The 25890-nt window shown below is 41.3% G+C and overlaps 1 protein-coding gene and 2 pseudogenes across 1 annotated transcript in view; all 3 read right to left on the reverse strand.

The window, feature by feature from the left end:
* The window catches only part of LOC149098416 (gamma-aminobutyric acid type B receptor subunit 2-like), a 202585-nt gene that overhangs the window by 31313 nt on the left and 145382 nt on the right, over window positions 1–25890 (reverse strand). The gene's annotated exons all lie outside the window — the stretch shown is intronic.
* Window positions 834–2521, reverse strand: LOC149098422 (uncharacterized; annotated as a pseudogene).
* LOC149098423 (uncharacterized) lies at window positions 22362–24648 on the reverse strand (annotated as a pseudogene).

Below are 25890 nucleotides of genomic sequence, written 5' to 3' on the forward strand. Positions count from 1 at the left end.
GACAAACTGCAAAGAGAATTGGGAAGTATTGAAACACAACATCAAAAGGCAAGAAGAGCATATGAAGGAAGTGTTCAAGCGGCAGAAGACAGACCAATGTTGGAGGAAGACATTCGGGTGCTGGAAGATTCACAAGCAGTAGATGTTGCAGAAAAAGAAAAAGAAGAAGCGAGCGAAGCTCTCAAATCGATAAAGAAACGAAAAGAAGCCCTCTAGCATAGAAGGAAGTTTGAATTGGGAAAGTTGTTGGATAATGAAGAAACAGATTTTACCCTCGAACGGAAACAAGAAGCCGAAAAAAAGATTTCAGCTATTGATCAAGAAACAAAAAGACTGAACGAGGAAGAAAAAGAGTTCCAAAAAATACTTGGTGCGAGAAATGAATACGTGGAAAGAGAAATGAAATTCTACAAATTGATAAAGAAGAACTGGAAAAGGCGCAGGGAAAAGACCTTGAGATTATGAACGATAAAGACGCGGCGCGGCAGAAGAAAGAGTGGACTGGCGTGACAAAGAGATCCGTCGAGTTAATGCCCGGCTTGAAGAAATCGGGAGAGAGGCCACTGAAGAGAAATCTCTTTGGGAAAGAGTTAAAGACATCTTCAAAAAATATGGGGTGACGCTAACGGCAATATTTATTGCTGCCGGGACCACAATCGGAGCTGTCATCGGGGTCCTCACCAGAGGTTTGAAAGCCACCGGTAAGGCTTTGGGAAATGGGCTAAAAGAGCTCGGCAAAAAATTCGCTTCCATACTGCCTGGGCTCCTCGGGGCAATCGTAAGCTTTCTTTTCAAAGCCGCCGGCCAAGTCGTCAGGTTTCTAGCCGAGCACACCTGGCTGCTTATTCTTGCCGTGGTGGCCTTTTTGTTAGAACAATTTCTTAAGAAGCGGCGTTAACTTTACCGCCAAGCCATGAACAGCAACGCCGATAATCCAACTACACCGACAATGACAGCTGTTTTGTTTATTTCATGTTGTGATGTTTTATCTGGAGCCTCGGGCTCTATTTTTTGCGCCTGTGCTTGTTGAGTTTCGGACGAAGCTGGTTTCCTTGATTCGGCTGTTGCGGCTTTGTGTATCGGGTTGGACGGGTGGCTGTTGGGAGGGTTAATCTTTGACGGGCCGCCTGCCATGAGTTTGAGCCCAGCTTTTTTTGTGTCCGGGTTTACCTCGTTGTTCACCCCCAGTTTCATCCCGGAGACCGCCTGTTTCAGCTTATTGTTGTAACCGGCCGTGCTTGCGGTGTTGATCATCATTCGCGCGGGCATGAGCCAGGCCATGGGGGCTACAGCGAGATTGAGCCTCACCTTCGCTTGATCCACCGCGAGCTGGTACCTTTGCACGCTCGCGGCCAGGTCGGGCTGTCGGATCGCGTCTTCCATCAGCACTAGGAACTCGCTCTGGGCTTCTTTCGCCCGGCCGCCAGAGCCGAGAATGCTGCTGCGGACGTTGACTTGCGCGCCCAGGGTGCAGTAAACGAAAGCCTCGATTGACTGGTTGATTCTCGACAAGCCAGCCTGGGTCAAGCCGTTTGCGGTATTGGGGGCGAACCAGTCGGCCTGTGCGTCTCCAAAGGCATCCGTCCGTATGAAATCAATAAGGTTATCCTTAATTTCTTTCCCACCTTCGTCGCTAAACTTGTTCCACCCGGGGTACTTGTAATCCGTTTTTGTGGGGCTTTTTGTGAGGTAAAACGTACAATACCCCGAGACCGTGGTTGTCCCTGTCAGTGAAGCGGAAATCGCTCGAGGAGTCTAAACCGAACTCGGCGCATATCCTTTCGTACGAAGCGGCGTCGTAATGGTTGTTCATTTGGCTGAACGACGGGTCTCCGGGCAAAGTGCTTATGCTCTGAACACCTCCCAGCTGGTACAAAAATCCGTCTGACCGTGAAATACACGTGGAATTTGTAGAAAGCTCTTATCTGCGGGGGGGGAGATTCATCCCGCTGTCTAAGATTTCGCGAGAAACGCCGCACCCCTGCGTCGCGCAGAAAACCGCGAAGTTGAGCTGCTGCGGCCAATATTTCATGTCAGGCCCTCCTAGCCAGTGTTTTGCTTCGGTTCCAGAAGTGTACTTGAGTTCGGTTTTTTGGAATATTTCTCGGGATTTTGTCGGGAAATACTGGTCAGACGTGACGTAGATTTGGATTGGGGCGTTGAATATTTTTTTCAAGCTTGGCGCTTTGCCGTCGAAAGGTACCGCAGGGATGGGCAAGGAAACTTTTGAGCCAAGCGGCGACAATTGGTACGGAAAACCCCCGCTGTCTCCCAAACCGAGCGCTTCTTTCATTTAGGCGCTCCAATATTTTCTGTGTGAGCCGAAGACGCTTTGAAACGAGCCTTCGCTTTCTTTGAAAAACACCTCGGCGGTTGCATGGTTTTTCTCGTCGATACTTTCTTGCGAAATGAACCGGCTTTTGTCAGCTTTGGGGAAGTGATTTAAAAACTTTTTTCAGGCATTTTCCTTGGCGACTTCCGCTTCCATTACAAGCGCGGGATTTTTCCACACATTCGGCATTGTATTTGAACACAATTTTATTTGTTGAATATAAAAATGGTTGTTCTCACTATTATCACGCAACAGAACGGAGAGACTATCTATTTTGAAAAGCCGATACCGAGAGTCGATTTCATGAAACTCATTTCTTGCAGTTTGTACAACAGCTGGGACACTTTGAAAAGAGAAGGTTCTGCCACCTTGGGAGATAAAAACAAAGATATAGCTTTGTCAGTTGGAAAATTACTCCCAGGGCATTACAGTTTAGAAAGAATTGCAAGAGAAATAGACAATCTGTTCGCCAAATATAACTATAAGTTGGAAACAGAAATAAACCAACCTCTTGGCCAGCTTGTAATCAGAAATTCTGGGTTAAGACCGATAGAACTTGATCGCGATTTAGCCGGTTTGCTTGGTATTGGGCGAAATCTGAAGTTTATAACATTCGTAAAAAGGCTTACAGCTCCAGCGTCATATTTTATTCATTGAATTTGATCGACAAAGAAAAGAATCTGTTCAATGGCAAAAGGTCAGATGTCTTCGCCATGTTTGATGTGAAAGGGAAGCCTTACGAAAAGGTGAGCTACCAGGGTTCTCCGCAACAGGTTTTGCGAGACTGCTCTACAGACGAGTTCATAAATAGCATCACTATTTGCGTCAAAGATGAAAATGGCGAACTCTTTGATTTCAAAGGCTTCCCTCTTCTTTTTGAATTAGAGTTAAATTAAATTTCTATATATACGCAATGTCTTCGGCGAATCTGTTACATCCGAGCGCGCCTTCTGCCGACCCTCTATATCCGGTGCTGGCGAAGCCTTCTCAAAATTTCCGCTTGCAGAAGATAAACGAGATTTCCAACGCTTTGGCACATGAGGTCAACCACTATCGCCTCGTTGCAAAAAAATACAAACGCACGAGAAAATTCGTTAATTGGAGTGCTGCCGGCTCCAGCGTTCTCTCCGCAGCGTTTTCCAGCGCGAGTTTTGGCTCCGCCCTGTCTGTGGTTGGCCTGCCCGCAGCGGTTCCTCTTGGCGGCACTGGTGGATGCTTCGCTCTCGTTTCGTCGGGGCTGATAGTCGCCAGCAAAAAGCTCGATTCGAAGATCAAGAAACACCAAGAGATTACCACGCTTGCTGTTGCCAAGCGGGATACCGTCAACAGGCTGCTCTCCAACGCTTTGAACAACAACGAGGTGTCTTCGCATGAGTTCGACACCATCCTTTCCGAGTTTCAACAGTATAACTTTCTGAAAGATCAGGTCCGTGCAAGGATGCTTCGTCAACCATCAAAGAGAGGGCTAACCGAGGTTGATGTCAAGAAAATGGAGAATGACATCCGCGGCAGAGTTGAAGAAGAGATGAAAAAAAAAAAATCATGAACCCCCTCGCTTCGAACTAAGTTTTAGAAACAAACGGTTTTGTTTGCATGTAATAAGAACATGATTGTCTGCTTCCACTTAGTCGCGCTTCTTGTGAATGAATATTTCACACCTGAGTGGCAAAAAGAGGCTCGCGATATTTCGCGCGAAGTCGTCGCTGCGATGGTTGAGGCGTATAATGCTATGTGAATTTCATGTTGAAGATATGCGCATGTTTTGTATTCTATGATGGATCGTGGACAAGCTTTCGATGTTGTTGACACACCTCCACCCGACAAGCGTGACTGGCCATCTCTCGAAGACTTTCAAGAGCCAGAAGAAACGCTTAGATGGCGTGATATTGAGGTGGGTAAGTACAGAGTCCTTGCATTGTACAACCAAGGAGGGAACAAATACGGGCCTTCGGTTGTGTTAAAACTCGAAAAAGAGAACGGTTAAACCTTTTTGGTGTGGGCGCCTGCTTCGTTGTTTTATGCAATGGAAAAAAGGGAAAAAACAAACTTCGTCTTGAATCTTGGCGCTAAGTTGTCAGTGGAAACAGGGAATGTCTTCTACGATTTCAAACTTTGTTAAGACGCCCCGCCTCCATTTTGTTTTGTTACGGTTGTCTTTTTTGGCTGGCTAAAAAGGTTTTTTCGCCCCCTTTTTCGCCTATTTTGCGGCACTGCACGCGATCTCGATGATATTTTCTTATGTCTCGTGAAATTTAATGAAGGCTCGGTCGTACTCATGGACGTCATAAATTGGGTATCCCAGATAGTGGTAAATGTTTTTTTCGTAGCAATCGTAGCAGAGGCCGTTTTTCTCCCCGTACAGCAAAAAGGCTCGTAGTAGTCTTTGCCGTACAAGTAGCATTTCTTGCAATGCATCACCTTTACAAGTTTTCCTGCTCTGGCGCAGAAAGGGCTTTCTTCTATTTCTTGATGCACTTCTGCCCAAAACTTTTTCTTTTCTTGGATTTGTTTGATTTCTTGTGTGCAGGACGAATACCTTGCGGCAGCCATGTCGGCGTATACACTGTGCATATAATCTCCAATAGGAAAAAAATTCTGGCACATTTTTTTTATACAAGTGAAGGGTGGCACATCCGCGCATATTGATTACAGACGTTGCAGCTTCGCTGGACCGGAAGTCAGGGTTCTGGCACAGCACTGATCAAGGAGGAAAAGAAACACACACACACACACACACATGTATAATGAGGGTTCTGGACACAAGCGAACGCAACACAGTGCAAGCGTAACGCTACTCCTCATCTGAAGATTCGGAGTAGCGTTACGCTTGCACTGTGTTGCGTGAGTGCTGTGTCAGAACCCTCATTATACATGTGTGTGCACTTGCTTTTCGATGATGTCATTTGTTTTCGCCCCTGCTGCCAAAAACTAGCCCAACCTGCAAAATGTGTTTACTTTAATGACTCTTTCGTTGCCCCCCCTCCTAACAACTTGTGGCTATATATATATGCCTGCTAACTTTTGTTTTTGTTTGTTTGTTTTTTTTTTCGCTGGGTTTTAGTATACGTTGTGAAACAACGGTTACAAGGGATTTTGCCAAGGTAACAAAAATGGCACACTGAGGAAAATCATTTTTCCTCGGTTACATATTAACCGATTGACTTCTGTGCCGGCCATAACCGGCCGTGACGAGTCTTGGCCTTTCTTCCACCTCTGACGTCATCACCCTTGACCAAAATTGGCATCATCTATGCTCAACTTCTGCAGGAGGAAAAGATCTTTGTAATGATACCCAGATCAGAGTGATCGGCCCTATGGAGGCTTAGATATGCACAAAAATGCTCAAAAAGTTGAATGGAAAACTCAGAGCAAAATTTCCTGCCCCAACACGTGGCTACTCCATGGCAAAAATTACCTGTCTCGATGATGCTTTCTCAGAATGTTTTAAACTGGAAGCAAGCTAAGTAGAAGGTCAATCACTGTAGCAAAAAGAAAACAAAAGAAGAAAAAGGAAAGGCGAAAAAAAATAAAAAAAATAAAAAAAATCGAAAAGCTGTAGGTCACTTTCCCGCCCAAAAACTCGATTTTGAACTTGATTTCTGCGCATGCCTGAGCGCAAATGTCGTAAAACGCGATGCTCGTGGAAAGAAAGACATGCTGTCATGTTGCAAACGCCTTTTTGAGTAGATTGGAGCTAATTTGCCCCATATCCAGCCTGAAAATCTCCAAAATGTCCAAAAAATGCGTTTTTGGCAAAAAGCTCCAGGAGTCAATGGGTTAATGACAAACGGAGAAACGTGATTTGCTCGTAATTCCTTGGACATCAAAACACCAATGCAACTTACTACATTAAATGTCCAAGGCGCTGCATGTGATCTTTTCGATGTATCCATGGGTATTAACCACGGGAAATTTACCTCCGGAAATATTGGCCATACTCACTAAATGCAGTTTCCCGTGGTAAAAGGGTCATTAGGGACTTTAAGATATGGTACGGCTAGCCTGTAGTACGGCGGCAGATAGTAACGATCACTTCCGGTGACGTCATGACGCGCGTACCAGTACGGCTTTCCCGCCGTAGCCTTGCTTTCTACTACAGGAAAGTGCCTGGTTTCACGTACTCTTCACAACGTGAGTATAAGCCTGCTGTTTACTTCTCATTTTAACGCTTTTTTTCAGTGTTTGAACAGCCTAGTTTGAAGATAATGTTCTCAGTCATAAAAATCAGTTCTAAGATCATTGTTTCTTTGTCATTTGTACAGAAAATTTGAACGATTTCAACACCTACCGCAAGATGATCAATTCAGTCATATTAGTATCGGGCCGAACAGCCGTAGATAAGAAAGCTTCGTATGTTCTAATCTGAGTTATAATTTTTTATTACTACGTTCGTATAGTGTGATCGTTCGAGTGAGTGTAGTTCTGAAAAGAACTATTGTTGGTGACTGACGTTTCGACAACCTGAGCGGAAGTCATCTTCAGAGTCAAGTGATATAAGTCTGGTCCGTTGAACGTGATTGGTCAGTATAGCCATGATGGTATTGACTGAAAGACTCGTGTAAACTTTGTCATCAGTCATTGGTGGGTTTCGATCCGTCTATTGTTAGTCAAATAGGTCGGCTTTTCGTCCGTATATTGTTAAGTCGGTCTGTTAGAAGTCCGTTTGTCGGTTTCGTTTCCGTCATGGATAAGTCGTTTGTAAGGCGCCGGTAGTTGTTGACATCTGTTAAGAGGCGTTTGTTCTAGGTTAGTGTACCAGCTTTCCAGAGTCAGTCGTTGAAAATAGTTTGTACTGTAGGTTAAGCACTGAGCAGAGTCCCAGTCAATGTTGTGGTTTGTCATTTGATGATGTACAGCAATGTGATTGTTGGCATCACCATTTCTCGTGGCTCGTTTATGTTCAGTCAGTGTCGTGTTAAGGTTTCTGCCAGTCTCACCAATGTAGGAAGCCTGGCAGTCGGAGCATTTGATCTTGTAAACTGCTCCCTGTCTGTTGTTAGGCTTGTCTCTGTCTTTCACGTTAGTCAGTAAGTGTCGTAACGTAGTTGTAGGTTTGTGGGTTACACGGATGATGTAGGGCTGCAGGATCCGTGAGATGGTCTCAGAAGTGTCCTTAATGTAAGGTATGGTCACTGTAGTAACAGGTGTAGGGTTCCTGTTCGTAGCGTCAGCTTCAGTAGGTCGGTAAATGTTTCGTCTAATAAAGTCAGCGTTGTAGTTGTTTTTGTGAAAAACACGTTCAAGGTATCTGTTTTCGTCACGTAAGCTGTCCGGTGTGTCAAAAACTAGTTGCGCTCGTCTCGTCAAAGTCTGTATAGTCGTGGCTTTGTGTGAAGTCGGGTTGTAGGATGATTCGTCAAGTAATCTGTCGGTATGCGTCGGTTTTCTGTACACTGCCGTTCGTAGTTCGTTCTTGTCGCGGCTTACCAAACAGTCTAGAAAAGGAAGTTTTCCATTTTCTTCGATCTCTTTAGTAAACTGGATGTCGGCGTTCTGTTCGTTTAGGTGGTCGTGAAAATCGTCAATTTCGTCTTTGTGAACGGCGGTAAAGGTGTCGTCAACGTAGCGTAACCAAAGCGGTATCGTTTGTCGGCAAGTTGCAAGGGCGCGTTCCTCCACGTGTTACATCACAATTTCTGCGACAACGACAGAAACAGGCGACCCCATGGCTGTTCCATGCAACTGTTTGTAGTGTTTACCGTTGTACTGAAAGTAAGTCGATGTAAGGCAAAGGTTCAGTAAGTCCATGATGTCTTCTGTTGGTAACGTACGGTAGTTTAGCAGTAGATTGTTGTATAGGGGTCTCGGTACACTGTAATGCCAATTGAAGTGGAATGCTGGTGAACAGTGATTTCAAATCAAAAGACACAAGTTTGTAGTCGTCGGGTATCTGTACTGTCTTAATAGCGTCAATAAAGTTCTGCGTAGATTGTAGTTTGCGTCTTGATTTGTCAGTAAGGGGTTGCAGTATGGTCGTCAAGTACTTAGACAGTTGATACGTAGGGGACCCACAGAATGACAGTATAGGTCGCATCAGTATACCAGGCTTGTGCAGTTTCGGTAGTCCGTAAAGTTTCGGTGGTTGAGGTACTGAGCACCTCAGTCGATAGTAGCGTTGAGTGTCAATAGCGTCAGTCTTTTTGAGCGTAAGTATTTTGCTGTTAAGTTTACGTTGAAGTGCTGGCGTTGGGTCGCGTTTAAGTTCTTCGTAAGTTTGTTTGTCGTTGACAAGTGCGTCCATTTTGTCAAAGTAGTCAGTCTTGTCCATAACAACAGTGACACTTCCTTTGTCGGCTGGTAGTATGACAATGTTGTTGTCGTTTTTCAGTCATTTCAGTGCTTGTTGTTCGTCTTTTGTCAAGTTATTGTCAGGTATAGAGGCTGATTGTACTGTGGAAGCAATTCTGCTTCTGATGTTATCCTTGGCAGATTCTGATAAGTCTCGTTGACGAGACAGAACCGCCTCAACATTAGATACAATAGACTCGGTCGGTATCCGTTTAGGCGTCACTGAGTGTTTTAGTCCGTAGGACAGTGCGTGAGTCTCGGTTTTGTCTAAGGGACTGGAAGAAATATTCCTTACCCAGTTATCGTCAGTTTTCGGTCGTTTTCTGTCTTTATTGCGTTGAAGTGTCGTCAGTTTTCGTTCTTGTTCAGTACGAACGCGGTCTGTGGTTTTGTCGGCTCGCCTGTCGGCGATTGTCATAACAGTGTCAAGTAAGTTAGTCGGTAACAGTTGTTTTAAGTTTGTCAAGTTGTTGTTGTAGTTTATTGTTGCAGTAGTTGAGTCTTCTGTGACAGTCGTTATATCCGCGCTTTGACCAGACGTCTGCAGGTGGATTTGACGATCTGGATGGCCTCTTGTGTGTTCAACGGAGACTTAAGTTTAAGTCTTTGTAGCGGTGGTTGAACCAAAGTTGTTGGCGTATTCGTCTGACAGTACTTACCGAACTGCTGTAGTTGTTCGCAAGTCGTTCCCTCTGTCGTCCAAGTGAACGTAGCAAAATGTATCTTATTATAATCGAAAGTTTTGTATTTTCGGGCTTATCACGTAATCGGCGTGCGAACAACCTGTCCGTCTTGAAATCGAACTTTTTTTATATCAGAGTTTATATTTTGTTTTGTGGTTGGAATTACAGGCGGTTCTATCAAGTTCGAAAAGGCAAATCTGAGTTCTGGGAGATGTAAGACGGATACAGGAGAAGGAAATCATTGTCATTAATCAAGCCTATTTCGTATGAAAGTAGAATAATCTCTGGTTTCCTTGAAAGTAGTCATTTTTGTAAAGACACGTAGAGACTGCACATACCGTTGCCGTACAGCAAAATCTTAATCATTTGAGTTTGGCGGGTAAAACACCGTTGTCAGCCTAGTCCCTCACGGCCAAAGTAGCCGTAGTAGCACCTCGCCGTAGCGTATCTTAAAGTCCCTATTAAATCATTTGAGTTTGGCGGGTAAAACACCTTTGTCAGCCTAGTCCCTCACGGCCAAAGTAGCCGTAGTAGCACCTCGCCGTAGCGTATCTTAAAGTCCCTATTAAATCATTTGAGTTTCGATTTTGGTCAGCTTCGATATTTTTAATTATAAACCCTGCGGACCACGTTGAATTACATGCGCAAATTTTTCAAAATCAGAGTAGTTTTCCACACGCTTTATCTCTGAAACGAAGTCGGTGGCGCCCAAGTTTTGCATTTCTGACACAAGTAACTCATAAAAATTTTTAAAAAAATCTGTCAAGTGGAAAATTTTCGAACGTACGTCCTTAATCCTTTATAGTGTCTACTAAAACAATTAGACCACTCACCATCGTTTTCTATGAGCGAAAGTCAACTCGGCTACGTCTCGTTTCACTTATTGAAAACTCGGGTTCGTAGTCTAATTGTTAATTAGCGCGCTGTGGCTGGACATCTTCACATTGTCGTGGCAATGCTTTCTTGTTTCTCCGATGTTTTGAGGATTAAGAAATATCACTGGATAATTCAACCCCCCAAAAGGACATTGATCGTCATGCAACTCAGATTAAAAAACCTTAATATTTTGAAAATTAACTGTTAGCGCAGGTAAACAGCTGCGAGTTTTCCAACAACAAGTCAATCCGCGCGCAATTTTGGTCAGCGTGAAGTTAAATACTACTTAATTTATATAGCAACAATTGGAAATCGCTAATTTAAAAGAAAGTTACTTAGAATTCAACTGTCACCTCATAGAAATCCCGAGCGTATAATCTAACTGTTAATTAATTGTATGCTCGAAACTCATGCTCTGAACACCAGAACACCGCAAAAAAAAAACAAACAAAAAACAAAAAACAAAAACAGAAACAAAAAAAAAGAAAACCAGAAAAAGAAATTAACGAACACTGCATCACCGCAAGAAAAGTTCACGATATACCGTCACCGCAACATATATTTTTAGCCCCATGATTTAAACGTTCCCTCTTATAAATATATAATAAATGGGAAGCCTCCAATCACCTAGAGGCTGTTTCTAGGAGTGCCCTATAAAGAATAAAAGTCTAAAATATACATTAAATTTCTAAAATACAGAAGTAATAAAAGCTAAAAACTGAAGACTACAATTAAGGTGTAAAACTAGAACTAAGATTAAACATGATGCTACTAAATAAGGACATAGTGCTTTTATATCTCAACAATTTTCCACAAAATAAGCACATGCTAAATTTTGGTCTAAAAAAGGTCAAACAAGAAACCGCAGCACCGCAGATAATTTCATCTCACCGAACACCGTAGCGTGAAAAACACAAACATCGCACACCGAAGAGTTTGAGATCACCGCAACACCGCAAGTTGGGATTTTATTCACCTTGCATCATCGCATTAGAAAGGATCAACACCGCAAAGCCTAATGTCCCTCTCCGTCAGCGAACTTTAAAAATTGCAGTTATTTTGCTCAGATTATTTTCTGACTTTGAAAGTCTGTCTGAGTTAAGGAGTAAAAATGTAGGTGAGTGCCAAGTGACGCTGGGATAGCCCATAGTAAGCGTTGACGTCTAAGCCGGGACAAATACTAAGGGAAGAGGGAAGAGTTATCTGAGATATATGTGAAATAGTCTACTGTACCTTATAATCAATGTCAGAGGGCAAGTTGATACTGAGTTAGTCTTCGTTCGTTCTAGTTTGACTGAAGCTGTCTCAGTCGCTAATAAACTAAAGGAAGACTTAATTCACGAATTAGAATACTCAACATCTGCCACAAAGGCACCTGCACGATTTTGAGAGGGCCTGGACGGGGTTAACTGACAAATAACAAATAGCAAAAAATAAACTAAAAAAAGACTTTTAATTAAAATTCACCAATTATTAGAATACTCAACATCTGCCAAAAAGGAGCCTGCACGATTTTGAGGGGGGCCTGAAAACTGACAAATGGCAAAAAATAACTAACAACCGACAAATACCCGAAAGTTAAACAAACAACTGGCATTTGTAGACAGATTAACTAAGACCAGACCAAAGGTTTTTGCCCTCGATATTCGTTTGAAATTCATTGAAATATTTTTTACTTTAAGTTTTCTATTAAGTCTGCTAATATTAATCATTTACAATTTGATCCTCCAACTATCTGTTTAATACATGATAATCGACAGGTCTGCTGCTATTTTAAATTCCCGGAATTTTCAGTTGAATGGTCCGCTTTTCAAAAGTTCAACAATTTCCGGATTTTCTGGAAATTTCCCTAGAAATTTCCGTACCCTTTGTCACCGTTTCGAAATTTTCGGAATTTTAAGACGAATGGAATTTTAATTCCGTTCGTCTAAAAAAGTGATGTTGGAGGGGTCTTAGGTCTTCAGTGAATGATTAACAGCCACTTAACAGACAACTGACAAATGGCCGAAACTTCAACTGACAACTGACAAATAGACAAAATTTTAACTGTCAACTGACATTTGCACTCCCTCCCCCATCCAGACCCTCTTTTGACACTCGAAAGTAACCTGTCTTTACCTAGCTTGTTACGTTTTTTGTTTTTTGATGGGACTTTGAACATTGTCTTAAAAACGCAATGAAATATTGCCGTAATATTTCGATTTGTTAAAACTCAGGAATGATAAATAATAGGTACAGTCGTAGAGAAATGGATAATGAAAACAAAATGAAATGGAACATGAAGGTAATGAAAGCACTAAACACGTTCGTGCCTCTAAAAGTCCATGGATTACCCCTGCGGGGCTTAAGAATTTGTTGTATCGGAGAGATCGTCTTAAAATCAAGGCTTTGCGGACAGGCGATCCAAGTGATTGGATTAATTTTAAGAAGTTGCGTAATGAAGTGTACAATGCTATCAAGACTGTAAAAAAGTCCTACTGTTATAAAACCTTTGAAACTTACAATGGAAATTCCTGCGAGACATGGGAAACTATCAATGAGGTGACACTTCGCAAATCGGGTAAAGCTGCAATTAATGAGCTTGTTATGAGCTCAATGGAGGGAAAATAACTAATTCAACCGAGATCGCAAAGGTTTTTAATAAATTTTTCGCAGAAATCGGTCCCGAACTGTCCAGGGATATAGAAGAAGTGGGCACCTCCTTCGATGATTTTGTTGACCAAACCAGCAGTTGTTTTAGTTTCCAGCGTGTAACTGGTAACTCAATTGCACGTTTTGTCCCACCTAAATAACTTATGCAAGAGAAAGGCGACAGGTCTTGATTCTGTGTAAGTCAGACTGCTAAGGGAATATCCAGATTTAATCGCTGGGTCAGTCGCTCTGATATTCAATCAATCGATCGACACTGGCATTTTTCCCGACGAATGGAGGAGTGCAAGAATCACGCTTCTTTTTAAGACAGTTGGAAGTAGGAGTGATCCTTCTAATTATCGACCGATATCGATTATCCCGGTTGTGGCCAAGGTTTTCGAGCGGATTATTCATGATCAGTTGTATCATTTCTAAACGACAACGATCTTCTCAGTAGAGACCAATCTGGTTTCCGCTCGCTTCATTCTACAGTTACTGCTTTGATTAAGGTAAAGGTAGATAAAGGCTGCATACGAGCCAAGTGGCCCATCAGGCCGGAGCTTATCCCGGTTTCTGTAGCATGAAGCGACTAGGAGTATTTCAACTCCCCCTGGATGGGATGCTAGTCCATCGCAGGGTTTCCTCCAGCATTAAGTTCGCCGGTACCCATTTATACACCTGGGTGGAGAGAGGCACTGTGAGAGTAAAGTGTCTCAGTGCCCAAGAACACAACACAATGTCCCGGCCAGGGCTAGAACCCGGACCGCTCGATCCGGAGACGAGCGCACTAACCATGAGGCCACCGCTTTGATTGAAGCGACTGATAACTGGTCTTTAAACAGCGATCGTGGTTTCATTAATGCCGTTGTATTTTTAGATCTTAAGAGGGCCTTCGATACTGTGAACCATACTATTCTTCTTTCGAAATTACAAGCTTATGGTATTCAGAGTTCCACAAATCAATGGTTGTGCTCTTATTTAAAGGACCGAACCCAAACGTGTTAAGTAAAGGGAAGAAATCGTCTAAGATGTTCCTTCGCTGTGGTGTTCCACAGGGAACGATTCTTGGGCCCCTTCTATTTCTACTATATGTAAATGATCTGCCTAATTGTCTCCAGCATTCCCAACCAAGGATGTACGCCGATGATACTAGTATTACTTTTGCTGGTAGTAATGTTGGTGAAATGAATAATTGTATTAATCTTGATTTGGAGAGAACTCGTGTGTGGCTTGCAGCCAACAAACTAACTTTAAATATGACAAAGACAGAATTCCTACTGATTGGTTCTAAGCAAAGGTTATTAAATTCTACAGCGAATCCCACTGCCACAATTAACCAGTTTCCGATAAAGCAAGTCTGGACTGTAAAATCCTTAGGTGTACACATTGATGAAAATCTTACTTAGGAGTGTCATATCAACGAGCTTTCTAAAAAGATTGCTTCTGGTATTAGGGCCATTAAACGTATTAGGTATTCGGTCCCATATAAGACTCTACTTTCCATCTACAATTCATTAGTCCAATCGCATCTCAATTACTGCAGCTCGGTGTGGGGATCCTGTTCTAAGAGTCTTTCTCAAAAGCTACAAAAATTATAAAATCGTGCTGCACGTGTCATAACTTTTTGAAATTACGATCGTAGTACTGATGAATTGTTGCGAATGGTAAACTGGGTTAAACTAGACCGTCAACGCCTTGTTGATAAATCAATAATGATGTATAAGATTGTAAATAATATGGTTCCGGACTATCTTCGCCTGCCATTCCACAGCCCCGCACTAATTATTGTCATAGAAGTCTGTCCTACAGCGGAGCTGTATTGTGGAATAATTTACCCTTGGATATTCGTCAGTCACCGTCTCTTGATGTATATAGTATATATCTAGTATTAGGACCTCTATGTAAACCACTTTTAGGGATGGAGCTTCCTAATAAAAGATTGTTACTACTACTTGATGAATTTAAATCTAAGTTGAAGAATTATGATTTTGATGGTCGTCTTCTATAAGTTTTATTTTGCTTTTATACACGGCTTCCCAGCCAGGTTTTTTATCATTTCTCTTATCGTAGTTATTAGTGATTTATTAGTTAGGTAGTCAGACTAATTTAATTCAATATTGTTAAGTCCTGAAGGAAATACAGTGTCTAAATAAAGATTTTACCTTTACCTTACCTTTACCTTAAGCAACAGAGGACCGTTTCCTTGTTTACACAGTCTCGTCTGAACACGAGGTGGTGGGGGCTTAGGGTTGGAATAATGTAGAGCCGAGGAAAACCGAGAGGCATAACTGCGTCGAATTCTACCAACTCCTCGAGTGTTTAGATGGGGCTATGTAAGCCTGGAAAAAGTCCTCTGTTGCCTTTTTTTTCTCGTTCAATTATTTATAATTTTTAAACGAGAATGCATTTTCCCCAAAGTATATATCTCTAGAAACAGATGACATGAGAAAGATAGAACATACGAAGTTGCTGCTGAATATCTTTTTAGTTTAAGTTTAAATTTCCATTCACTATAGATTACTTTTGTCGAAGTGTCTTCAGAAAAAATTGTGACCAGACCTAGATCGGCAAATAAGATATACAATAGCACGATTAACTTAGGAAACTTATGCAAATACTTTGAAATCACGAAGAGAATTTCCTTTTCCATCTGAAAATAGTGTTCAAAACGTTGACAACGTTTTTCTTGGTGCAATTAAATGCTAACCATATTTCTGTTTAATTAGACCGTTATGTCAACTGACTACCTCTCAAATATTCCGTGTTTGTACTCTTGTCAAATTAACTGAATCATTTGAAAACAAATTTATACTGAGTTTGAAATTAAAACGCCGTAGCGCGAAAGGACCGGACGTTATAAGCTTTTCAGCTGTACTTTAATTAGATGCGAACCAATTAATCGCACTAACACCCCGAAAGAAAAATAAGGAGGGAGCCGCTCTCTCCAATTTCTTCTTTCGGGGTGCACGGCTGTAACACAGGCTTAAAAAAACTGACACACCCGCTTTATCGATTTTTATTATATGGCTTTGGCTTGTGGCCGATATAACGCGTGCTCTGATTGGCTAAGAGCGAGATCTCAGCGGTCATTATGCAGCCGATTACGGATTATGCAAATTGGGAAGAGCCCGACTCTGAAAATTCAAGCGCATTGAAACGATGAAAGCCGATTAAAAACAGTAAGAGAAGTAAATTTAATTCCGAGTAGCTAAAAGTTTAAGGATTTTTCCTTAATAAAATTTATATAGAAGTCGTTTTTGACGTACCGGTAACCTTGGCGGGCACTGGTGAAAAACAATCAAAGTTTACCGAGTCTGGTAAAGCTAAAATCGCTAAGTGAAAGACATCATAGGCAGATCTGTCATGCATCCTGAGGAGAACACCACGAAGAAACGTATAAGTTATCATCTTAGTCACAACAGTTACGGAAATATTGAACTCCGTCACAATTCTCATCGAATAGATTCCCTCGCTTTAACACAAGCAAGTGTAAATCAGCTTCCCTTGAGGATCATCAGATGTAAACAATCGGGCGGTTTCTGTCGGTAGCAGTGTTTCTGATAACTGCAGGAAGTTTTAGACGTTCACAAGGCTTGAAAAGTTCATCCATAAAGCCCAGAATGAAGAAGGCGGAGATATGTTGTCGAAAGCGAATGCGAAGATCGAGTTATTCTGAGCAATTCATTCTGAAGCATTAGTTGGTTTGAACTATTTTGAAGCACTTTCTGTCTTTTCTATATGCGTTGATGTTTCGCCACAAAAGTCGGAAAAACTCCCCCGTCAACTTGTGGCACCAAGATACTAAAGTACCTTTTTGAGGCTGTGACAACCACTTTTCCCGTAAAGAAACGTGTGTTTTTAACGGAATACGTAATGCAGTGGTTAAGTTCACTGTGTAGTTTTGCACTGGGTTTGAGACGATGAATGAATCGGTAAACGCGCGCATCGCCGGATGTAAATTGACGACTTCCGCTCCAATAATTTTTTTCTTTTCCTTAATTCATGAGCCATATAATAAACAACTTAATAACCTCGACTGTTCGGTCGTTACGGGAAAATCTCAAACCTCGGCCTACCGTATTGACCTCGCTATCGCTCGGTCAATACGGCAAGGCCTCAGTTTGAGATTTTCCCGTAACGACCTCACTCTCGGTTATTAAGTAGTTATTACTTTTTGACATAGCGAAGGAAGTAAAACCCTAATTTCCAAGGCCTCTACATTGAAAACCTCGTTGCAGTCCCTCCTTTTCATAAAGACCTGCTCATCATTTCTTGACAACAAGAAAAAGGAGCTCGATATTTTATTCCTGTTCCTAAATTAAACCGGTGTTTGATCAAATGTTAACAAAATTGTAGCATGCTTCTTCACTCAAAAATAATGTTAAACGTTGCCAAATTATCTTCTTCCTTCGATTCAAAGTATCGTACTTATGCAGACCGTCACTACGCCAATGTCAGTTCGCTGTTGCAGCTTACTTATTTCAGCGAAGTTCAAGTTTGGCTTTTTATCTTCAAAGTTAGGGTCCGCTGAAACCAGCTGTTCATGAACTTTGGACAAAAAACGCAGCAGTCGGAAATTGCTTTTTCCCTAACACCTCCTTTTGAGCTGTTTTCCAAACAGTAATTTAGTTTTAATTCCCAAAACTATCATACGACCTCGACACTAAAAGATTGTGAAAAATCAATTCTATTATCCTCAATATGGTCGTGACTTGTAGTTATCCTTTGAAGTTTTCTGTCGTGATCTCTAAATTTCGGCAAATAAAATGCTTTGTAAGAACGTCGAAAGTTTTCCTCACCTCAGAAATGCCTTCGACTAAACTTCTACACCAACGGAAAAAGGAAAATTTCATTTCGGGTTTTACATTGTCTACTATACCACCAAAGGAGAAATTCAATTCTTTCTTCTCTAAATGCCTCAATTTATTCTTCCAGTTACAACTGCAAAACACCCATCAAAGCCAAAAATGCATATTTGAAAAGAAAATACTCCATATGGTATGTTGCTTTTCGGCCGCCTCCTTTAAGAAGATTTTAAAGCAAGTTTACATTAAACATTTTTAGATAAAGTCGGTCCTGGAATTTTTGCGCCCATAGATCTTAGCGACAAGACCTACGATAGTAAAGCGGTTGATTACTACAATTTATACCAGGCCTACTCTGGGACCTAAAGTCGCCTTAAGTCGCCTAAAGTCACCTAAAGTCGCCTTAAGTCGCCTAAAGTCGCCTTAAGTCGCCTAAAATCGCCTTAAGTCGCCTTAAGTCGCCTAAAATCGCCTTACATCGCCTAAAGTCGTAATGTTTTTCTGCCAATTTTGCTTAAGTCGCCTAAAGTCGCCTTAAATTGCCCAAAGTCGCCTGAAGTTACGGCGACGTTAGGTCCCAGAGTAGGCCCTATACCATCGTTTAATCCCAATATTTGACTAACCTTAGCTGATCCAGATGTCTTTTGTCAACGAAGCGTGTAGCAGCAGCTAGGTTTATGTTTACGCTAAGCTTTACAGTATTTGTTAGCATAAATGCGGATAAACCAGCTGAAAACATCTGATAAAAGTGGAAAGGGGATTTTCATATGAGATTCTCAAACTCATTAATTATTCATGAAGCTCTTACCCAACCAGTGCATCTTATTCTGGTCAGGTGGATGGGTTTAGAAACCCAATGAAAAACGAGTTGAAAACCACGGCCGTGTTTGAAATAATTTCAAACACGGATGTAAATTTTCTTAATCTGCATATTGATAAAGCAAGAAAAACACATGAAGATAAACAACTTTATTTAATCACCCATTTTATAGAAAAAACTTTAATCCTAAATTATTTACTGCTGACGTTAAATGTAACGGTACAGTTATCAAACTCCCCAAAAACGGAAAGGGCCATTCTTTTTCTAAATTTAAATTCTGGCTCAATGGTGGCGACCTCGTGTTTTGGTTCGCTTTCAACCTTGCTGTACACTTCCGACCTAAAATGGCACTAAGGTTAGAAATTCCCAGTTCTAATTGACACTTCCTATTTACGTAAAAGGTTATACGTGCCTGGCTAGTATTTCGAAATTTGGCGAGAACACTCATCAACAGTACAAAAGTCGAAATATTCCTTACGCTTTAGGTTCTTAAGGTACATGGACACACCTTACAAAGTCCTTTTTTCAAACGAGAGCAAAACTGAAAATATCCAAGAAATGGGACCGTAGAGATATATGAATTTCAGTGCGCTAAATTAGGCGAAACTACCTGCGTTTACGTGTGCCCAGACTTAATCATATGCGCCTTTATTTCCGAGCGAGAGACGAGACAATCGATGAACGAGAAACGAGAAAGGGCAACAAAAATTAAAAAGAAAATAGAAATAAAAAAAGGCAATTAAAAGTGAGTTAAAAGAATAGTGTTTTAAACAGGTTTAAACACCATTAAAGTCAGTCGAAAACTATGTTAAAAATACACTTTTCGCCCTATTTTTACTCTATTTCATCAACTAGGTTAAAAACAGTTTTTAAAAATAGTATTTAAATACATTTAAAATAGAGTTTGGTTTGGTAAGGGAAAAGAATAATTAAATACATAAATAAACTAGAAATAGAAATTGAAGAAACAAAAATAATTATTAAAAAATTCACACCGGCTGAAGTGGACTGTTGATATCGCGTATATTTCATTCAGTCCAAATGGTATATTCAACCCACGATTTTCATAGTTAGCAGTCCACTTATAGGAAAGAAAATAAGAACAGTCCAGTTTTGACCATGTCTAGAAAGTGTGAGAAATTACACATTCGGTTTCCTTGGAAAGCCGTGTTGCCTCGAAACAAACTCAAACTTTGCTTTCCAAAAATAAACTGCCCGTGTGAATTAATACGGTGGCTTCAAAGGGTCATGCACTTTTCTCCCTTTTTTTTTTCACTTGCGACTTAGCTGCTACTTTCTTGCGACTTAGCTGCGACTTTCCTGCCACTTTCTTTCGACTTAGCTGTTACTTTCTTGCAGCTTAGCTGCGACTTAGCTGCGACTTGCTACTTTCTTGCGACTTAGCTGGGACTTTCCTGCCACCTTCTTTCGAATTAGCTGTTACTTTCTTGCAACTTAGCTGCGACTTAGCTGCGACTTGCTACTTTCTTGCGACTTAGCTGCGACTTTCTTGCTACTTTCTTTCGACTTAGCTGCTTGGCTACCTAGCTGGGCTACGTGAGACGGCAGGCCAGGTTGCATTGCCGAGAAACACCACCTCATTCAAATTACTTCGACGCCGACGTCTTGTACACCCCAACCGTCTTAATATTCTTTTCAATTGCCTTAACGAGATCCCGATACCATGTACACTTACAAGAAATAATGCGATTTCTGGTGCAGTAAGCCCGAGATTAAAATAGTCCTCGATTATCTCGTCGCGCATTACTGCATTGTTCCTTTTTGCGGGAGAGTAAGATGGAAGCATTGCCAGCGACGTAGAGCACACCAAAATGAAAGTGAAAATGGCGAAAAACTTCATAGCTATACTGTAAAGCCAAGGCAAAACAGACTACCGATTATTGATAGGAGTCCACGTTGTTTTCAAATAAAACAACCTGGCCTGCCGACGCAACCTGCCTAGCGAGGTGGCCAGGCAGCTAACTCGCAGGAAAGTAGCAAGTCGCAGCTAAGTCCCAAGAAAGTAGCAGGAAAGTCGTAGCTAAGTCTCAAGAAGGTAGCAGCTAAGTCGCAAGAACGTAGCAGGAAAGTCGTACCTAAGTCGCAAGAAAGTAGCAGCAAAGTCGCAAGTGAAAAAAAGGGAGAGAAAAGTGTATGTCCCTTTGAAGCCACCGTACGCCAATTCCATATGCTACTGCGGCCATGTATTTTTTTTCCGTTGGAATTTAATCTTTTCCGGTAGAAAATTACTGATTTCAATTTGGAAGTAAAGTAAGGTTGGTACATGCTACTTGAAAGCTTTTAACGCGAAACAAAGAAAGTATATCCTAAGAGAATAATGGGAGAAAAATTGGGGAGAAGCGCAGAAGCGCTTTCTCTCGCCGTTCTTCTCCCCTATTTTTTTGCTCGCCGTTTTTCGCGCTGCGCCCCAACTAACTGAACGCCGGGAAGAGGTTAACTTATTTCTAGTTTCCCGTGTTTGAATTATTTTCAGACCCAAATTATTTTCAGGGGGGGAATAGCATCTCTTAGGATATTTTGTCTTTGTTTTGCGTTAAAAGCCTTCAAGTAGTGTGTACCAACATTGCTTTATTCCCGGATTGAAATCAGCTGAAAAGAGAAATCTAGTTATTATAAATTATATTTACTACATAATGTATTGCACCAGAAAAATCCAATTTTTTTCAATGATTTTTAAATTTTTTTATGAAAAGTAAAGTATGAACCAAAGCCAGAATTTCCAGGGATGGGGTTTCAAACATAAAATCTTGCATGGAAGAGGCATGGATATTTCCTGTTAGTATATACCACACAAGTGAATAGTGCTTTTTGCGCGCTCTGATTGGTTAACTTCGAGTTGATTAGCAAATACTATTAACCTCCGAGCAGCCGGCGCGAGAGATTTTAAAATTTCGGACCGCTGGTCGCACATAAAATAAAGTTTTGGTCCGCTAATTATTCAGCTTGTGTGGTATATACTAAAACAATTATTCACCTCAGTGTCGGTGAAAGTGATGGATATTTACCTCCACTTCGGTGAATAATTGTTAATTACATAACAGTTATTAAAAATGGCGTGTCTTAAGACCCTCAGGTCACTCTGAACAAGTGACTTGTGATTAATTGTAGCAGAACCTGCACACTTTGGAATTGTGCGCAACGACACCTGTTGTAAAATTATTTTCTAGGGGTGGTGGCAGTGGGCCTGCAGGTTAGCTTAAATATAAACATTCGGGTTATAAGCTTTTAATTCTCCTTCTTCTCACCTATGGAGAGAAGCATTTTGTGAAGACCCATATAAGGGCTGTAATTACAAAACTAGGTTAGCCTAAGTTAGCCTTAAGATACCTTGCAGTCATCCATTTCTCTGGTGTGGGTAGGAATCATGGCTTTCACGGCTCAGTCACTGGCTCACACTTTGTTTCACAAAGCATCCATGCTTGCCATGCCATAGAAAAACATGTGGCTTAATCTAAATTTGTTCCCCCTTCACATCAGTTTAGCTTCATAGTTTCTTTTAGAAATTCTTGCATTTGAGAAACCGCACTCCGTTAGATATAATTTCCATGGAGACTCACTAAAATGTCAAGACCCTTAAAAATTGAAAATTGGCGCAACAAAGACTAGTTTCTGAATGGAATGAAACAGAGGAAAATGAGACTTGTTAGACTTGCCACCGAGGCTTGCGAGATTTCAAAATCAAACTGTCAAAACTTCCTGAGATGCTACAGGAATATATGTAATCGATTGGCCACCCCTCCAATAAAAATGTGCTCTCAATCAGATGAGTCGGGATATGCAGGTGCACGTTAAAAATTTGCAAAATATCAATAATTCAATCCCCATGAATTTACTTAAACTCTTGGAAGGAGCATTAAGTCCTAAAATAAATACTAAATAAATGCAAATACTATTTTTATCGTTAACTAACCTTTAGTTGTATCATAATGCCCTTGAAAGGAGTGATCATAAGCAATGTAGATAGAGGAAGTGCTTAGTGGCGTGGAAGGCATGCATGTTAATACTGGTGAACTTGGGAGAGAAGTGATCACCACAATAGGGATTCTTAGTAGGTTGCCACATCCAAAAACACAGAGATTTCCCACGTAACTGTTAAACCATCCAGATTCGGAAAATCTCTTCAGTTCTTCCTTTACATCGAAATCCACAAATGAGCTATATTTGTCAATATTTGTTTCAATTTCCTGGCAGAACAAATGACGAAGCCGAGCAGTGTCAGAATCTATGGAGTTTAAAAGACCAATTGATTGTAAACATTTCACAAGTACCTCATTTCCATGGTCACTACTATTAACAAGTAAAGAATGAATTGCTGTTACGATGCTTGTAAAGCAGCAATTGCATGCCATCTCCAGGCACTCGGTCTACATGAAGACCAAATGCTAATAAATGACGTTGTTAGCACTCGTGATTCATTTCCACTGAGATTCCATTGTCTATAATGCTTCTCTCTTCTGGTGCTGCTCTGGAAGTTTGTCCATGAGTTAATTGAACCATCCTTTTAATGTCCGAGAATGGAAAGTTGAAAATGTCCAGAGCTCTTGACATGCAGTTCTTTTCCACTAATGACAGAATCTGATTCAAGTGAAGTACTCTGTCCTGGACATAGCTTACGAAACTATCATTTTTCAACGATCTGCAACCTGATTATAATTAGGATTAATACTGTTAATATTCATGCCCATTTGAAACGTTTTTAAGGAGCACCTTAATTGCTCTTGATTGTCTTCAACGGTCATGACAAAAGGAACTTATTTTAACGTATCAACACTTTTAAATTTCTTGGGCAGGAAAGCTGGTATGACATTTTGTTGAAACCCACTTAATGGTGCCACAGGTGTTATTCTAGCATTTGATCTGTGTTTTTTTTTGCATCTGGATTCATCTTGCAACTCCAAACATACAACACTACAGTTAAAACAGCAATGGCAAATTCAGGTAAAATTGTACCTACATTACCAAGAAGTGATCTTTTCAGTTGCCTGTGCAGTCTCTCATTCTTCTGAGTGCCAGTTCCTGGTGGAATTTCAGAGCAACAGCCACTGCGTATATGTTTTTGCATATTAGCTATAGTTTTCTTGCTTTCTTCTGTTAGACAATATTCCCATTTTTCGATTAACATTTGCAAGTTTGATTCTATACATTCTGGATCTGGTGTTTCCCTTTTCCTAGCTGGTCGTTCATTACCGCTTGCACGAGATACAAGTCCAAATTCGATTCACTAGAAAGTTGTTGCTACTGGCAGGAATCACCCTTGGGAATTGTTTTCACAAAACGCTGACATGCATGGAAAAGATCTAGTTTTACTGCAACACCGGGAATAACTCTGTTATAGGATGGTCGGACAGAGCAACAGTCATCCATCATTATTTAACTGTTCATTTCTTGCATCCAGACATGCGTTAAAATCTTTTAAAATGTGTTCTATTTCTTTAAAAGCTGTACTCCTTGTACGCCTCCAGGCCACAACTTGACCATTCTCATTTAGTGCAATATATAAATTTTCAAACTGATTTACAAAAGCTTTGTCAAGGCGTCTGACCACTCCAATTTGTTTACTTACTTTGAATGTGTGATCGCAAGATCAAGCAAGTATCGAGAATGGTATAGCTTCCAGTTGTTTTTGATAAATAGTTTCCATATTGTTAAAAAAGGAAAGAAACATGTGCATTAGCTGTTCATTGCTTGCAAAAAGATACATTACACGTTCATAGGAAGTGTTCGAATCTATACTTCCTTTGTTGTTGCGTACAAATGCCTTAAAGTTCATCGAAACAATGCCTGCAGCCAGTTCCAAAAAGTTTTGTCCTCGCCCAATATGTGCGACAACGTGGTCAAGCAGATCTTTAGAGCATGCAGTTCTGTAAAATGCCTTAACAGGAAACTTGTCCTCGAGTACTTGTGAAACGTTTTCAAGGATATCTGTTGAGGCAGAGTAGAATTCATGGCCAGAGGATGTATGGTCTGCCAGATTGTAAGGACATCTGTAGATAGACTGAAACAGAATTATATTTCCATTGAGGTCATACATCAGTCTTGGGTGACGCGGACTTTGGTGTGTCAGTTGTGTGGTCCAAGAGTGAAATACCAAAGGACACTTACGACTGGGACAAAGTAATTCTATCTGATAGTGTTGTAATGGACACCACAGAAATATTTTTGACATCAAAACATTGCCTGGATTTAAGGGCGAATTGTAAATCTCGAGCAAAGATCAGAGCATGTTACAAACTGTACAAGACAAGGTTATCAAGGGTGTTCAAGAGGTCAAAGACTTTATACCAGGGTTGGAAGATTTACGCTTCCTAAGTCAAGGTCTTCCCAATGATGCGTCGGTAAAAAGGCTGCAGGAACTTCAGGAAAAGTTTGTTGGCGGTGAGAAGAAAAATGATCAGAAATTGAAAAAGAAAAGAAAGCCGAGGAAGATCTATACTTTGTCGTAAAGAGAGAAACTGGCGAAGGCGGCGAAGAAGATGGACGATGATGGTATAATGGTCAAATTTTAGGACAATTTGCAAGATGAGATCAGAGTGAAGGATTACGTTATTAACCGGATGGAAGAAAATTTGAAATCCGCACAATCCGAGATAGACGATCTGCAGACTGAATTTGAACGCGATCGCGAAGACTACTTAGAAACGATTCGAAAGCAGGAGCAAATTATCAAGCTTCAACAACAGCTTTTGGACAAGATCCAGCCATGCATACGACGCGACTGTAATTATTACAACATCGATAAGGTTCGATCGGAGAGCACGTGGCATGAAGAACCCGGCAAGTGGAACATCCCTGAGCTAGTCATTACAAAGACAACGCTTCCTACCCCTGGGATTATGCCGGGTGCAAGCACCCCACCTCGGGGCCTGAAATCGCCCGTTAACAGACCCCAAGTCAATAACCAGGGACAAGTTGTCAATGGACACTTAGGGAGGTATCCTGAGGAGCCAAGCGAAGATCGTTTTCTTCAGCATTTGTCGCGAAGCTCTCATGAAGATTACGCGTCGAGTTATTTTAAACCTAAAAGAGCTGACCGGTTATTAGCTGAGAACACCAAATTTGAACGATACGACAAACGAGAGTCATCTCCCTCGGGTGGAACGCGTCCGCAGCTCGGATTTCCAGGTACCGGGGGATCGAGCGGAACGTTGAACAACAATGTTCCCCCGGGGAGCGGAGGTAGTACTGGCGGGATGCCCGCTATGGGAAGACCGGTTAGATTGGAATCACTAAACATGCCGGGGGAAAGGGGAAACAAGAAAAAAAAAAAACACAAGAATCTAGACGAAAGAAAGAGAGACGACTGCTCATAAAACAATGCCAATTAATGGTTATAGGAGGCTTCAAAATAATCGCGCGAGTCCAGGCGTGAAAATAGTCGCGCGCGTCGTGGGTGATAATCACTTATAGTAACGTTTAGGTAGATATTTGTTGTCT

This window comes from Orbicella faveolata, unplaced genomic scaffold (genome assembly GCF_042242905.1).
Source record: "Orbicella faveolata isolate gen_17 unplaced genomic scaffold, um_ofav_v1 contig_46, whole genome shotgun sequence".
Classification (NCBI taxonomy): domain Eukaryota; kingdom Metazoa; phylum Cnidaria; class Anthozoa; order Scleractinia; family Merulinidae; genus Orbicella; species Orbicella faveolata.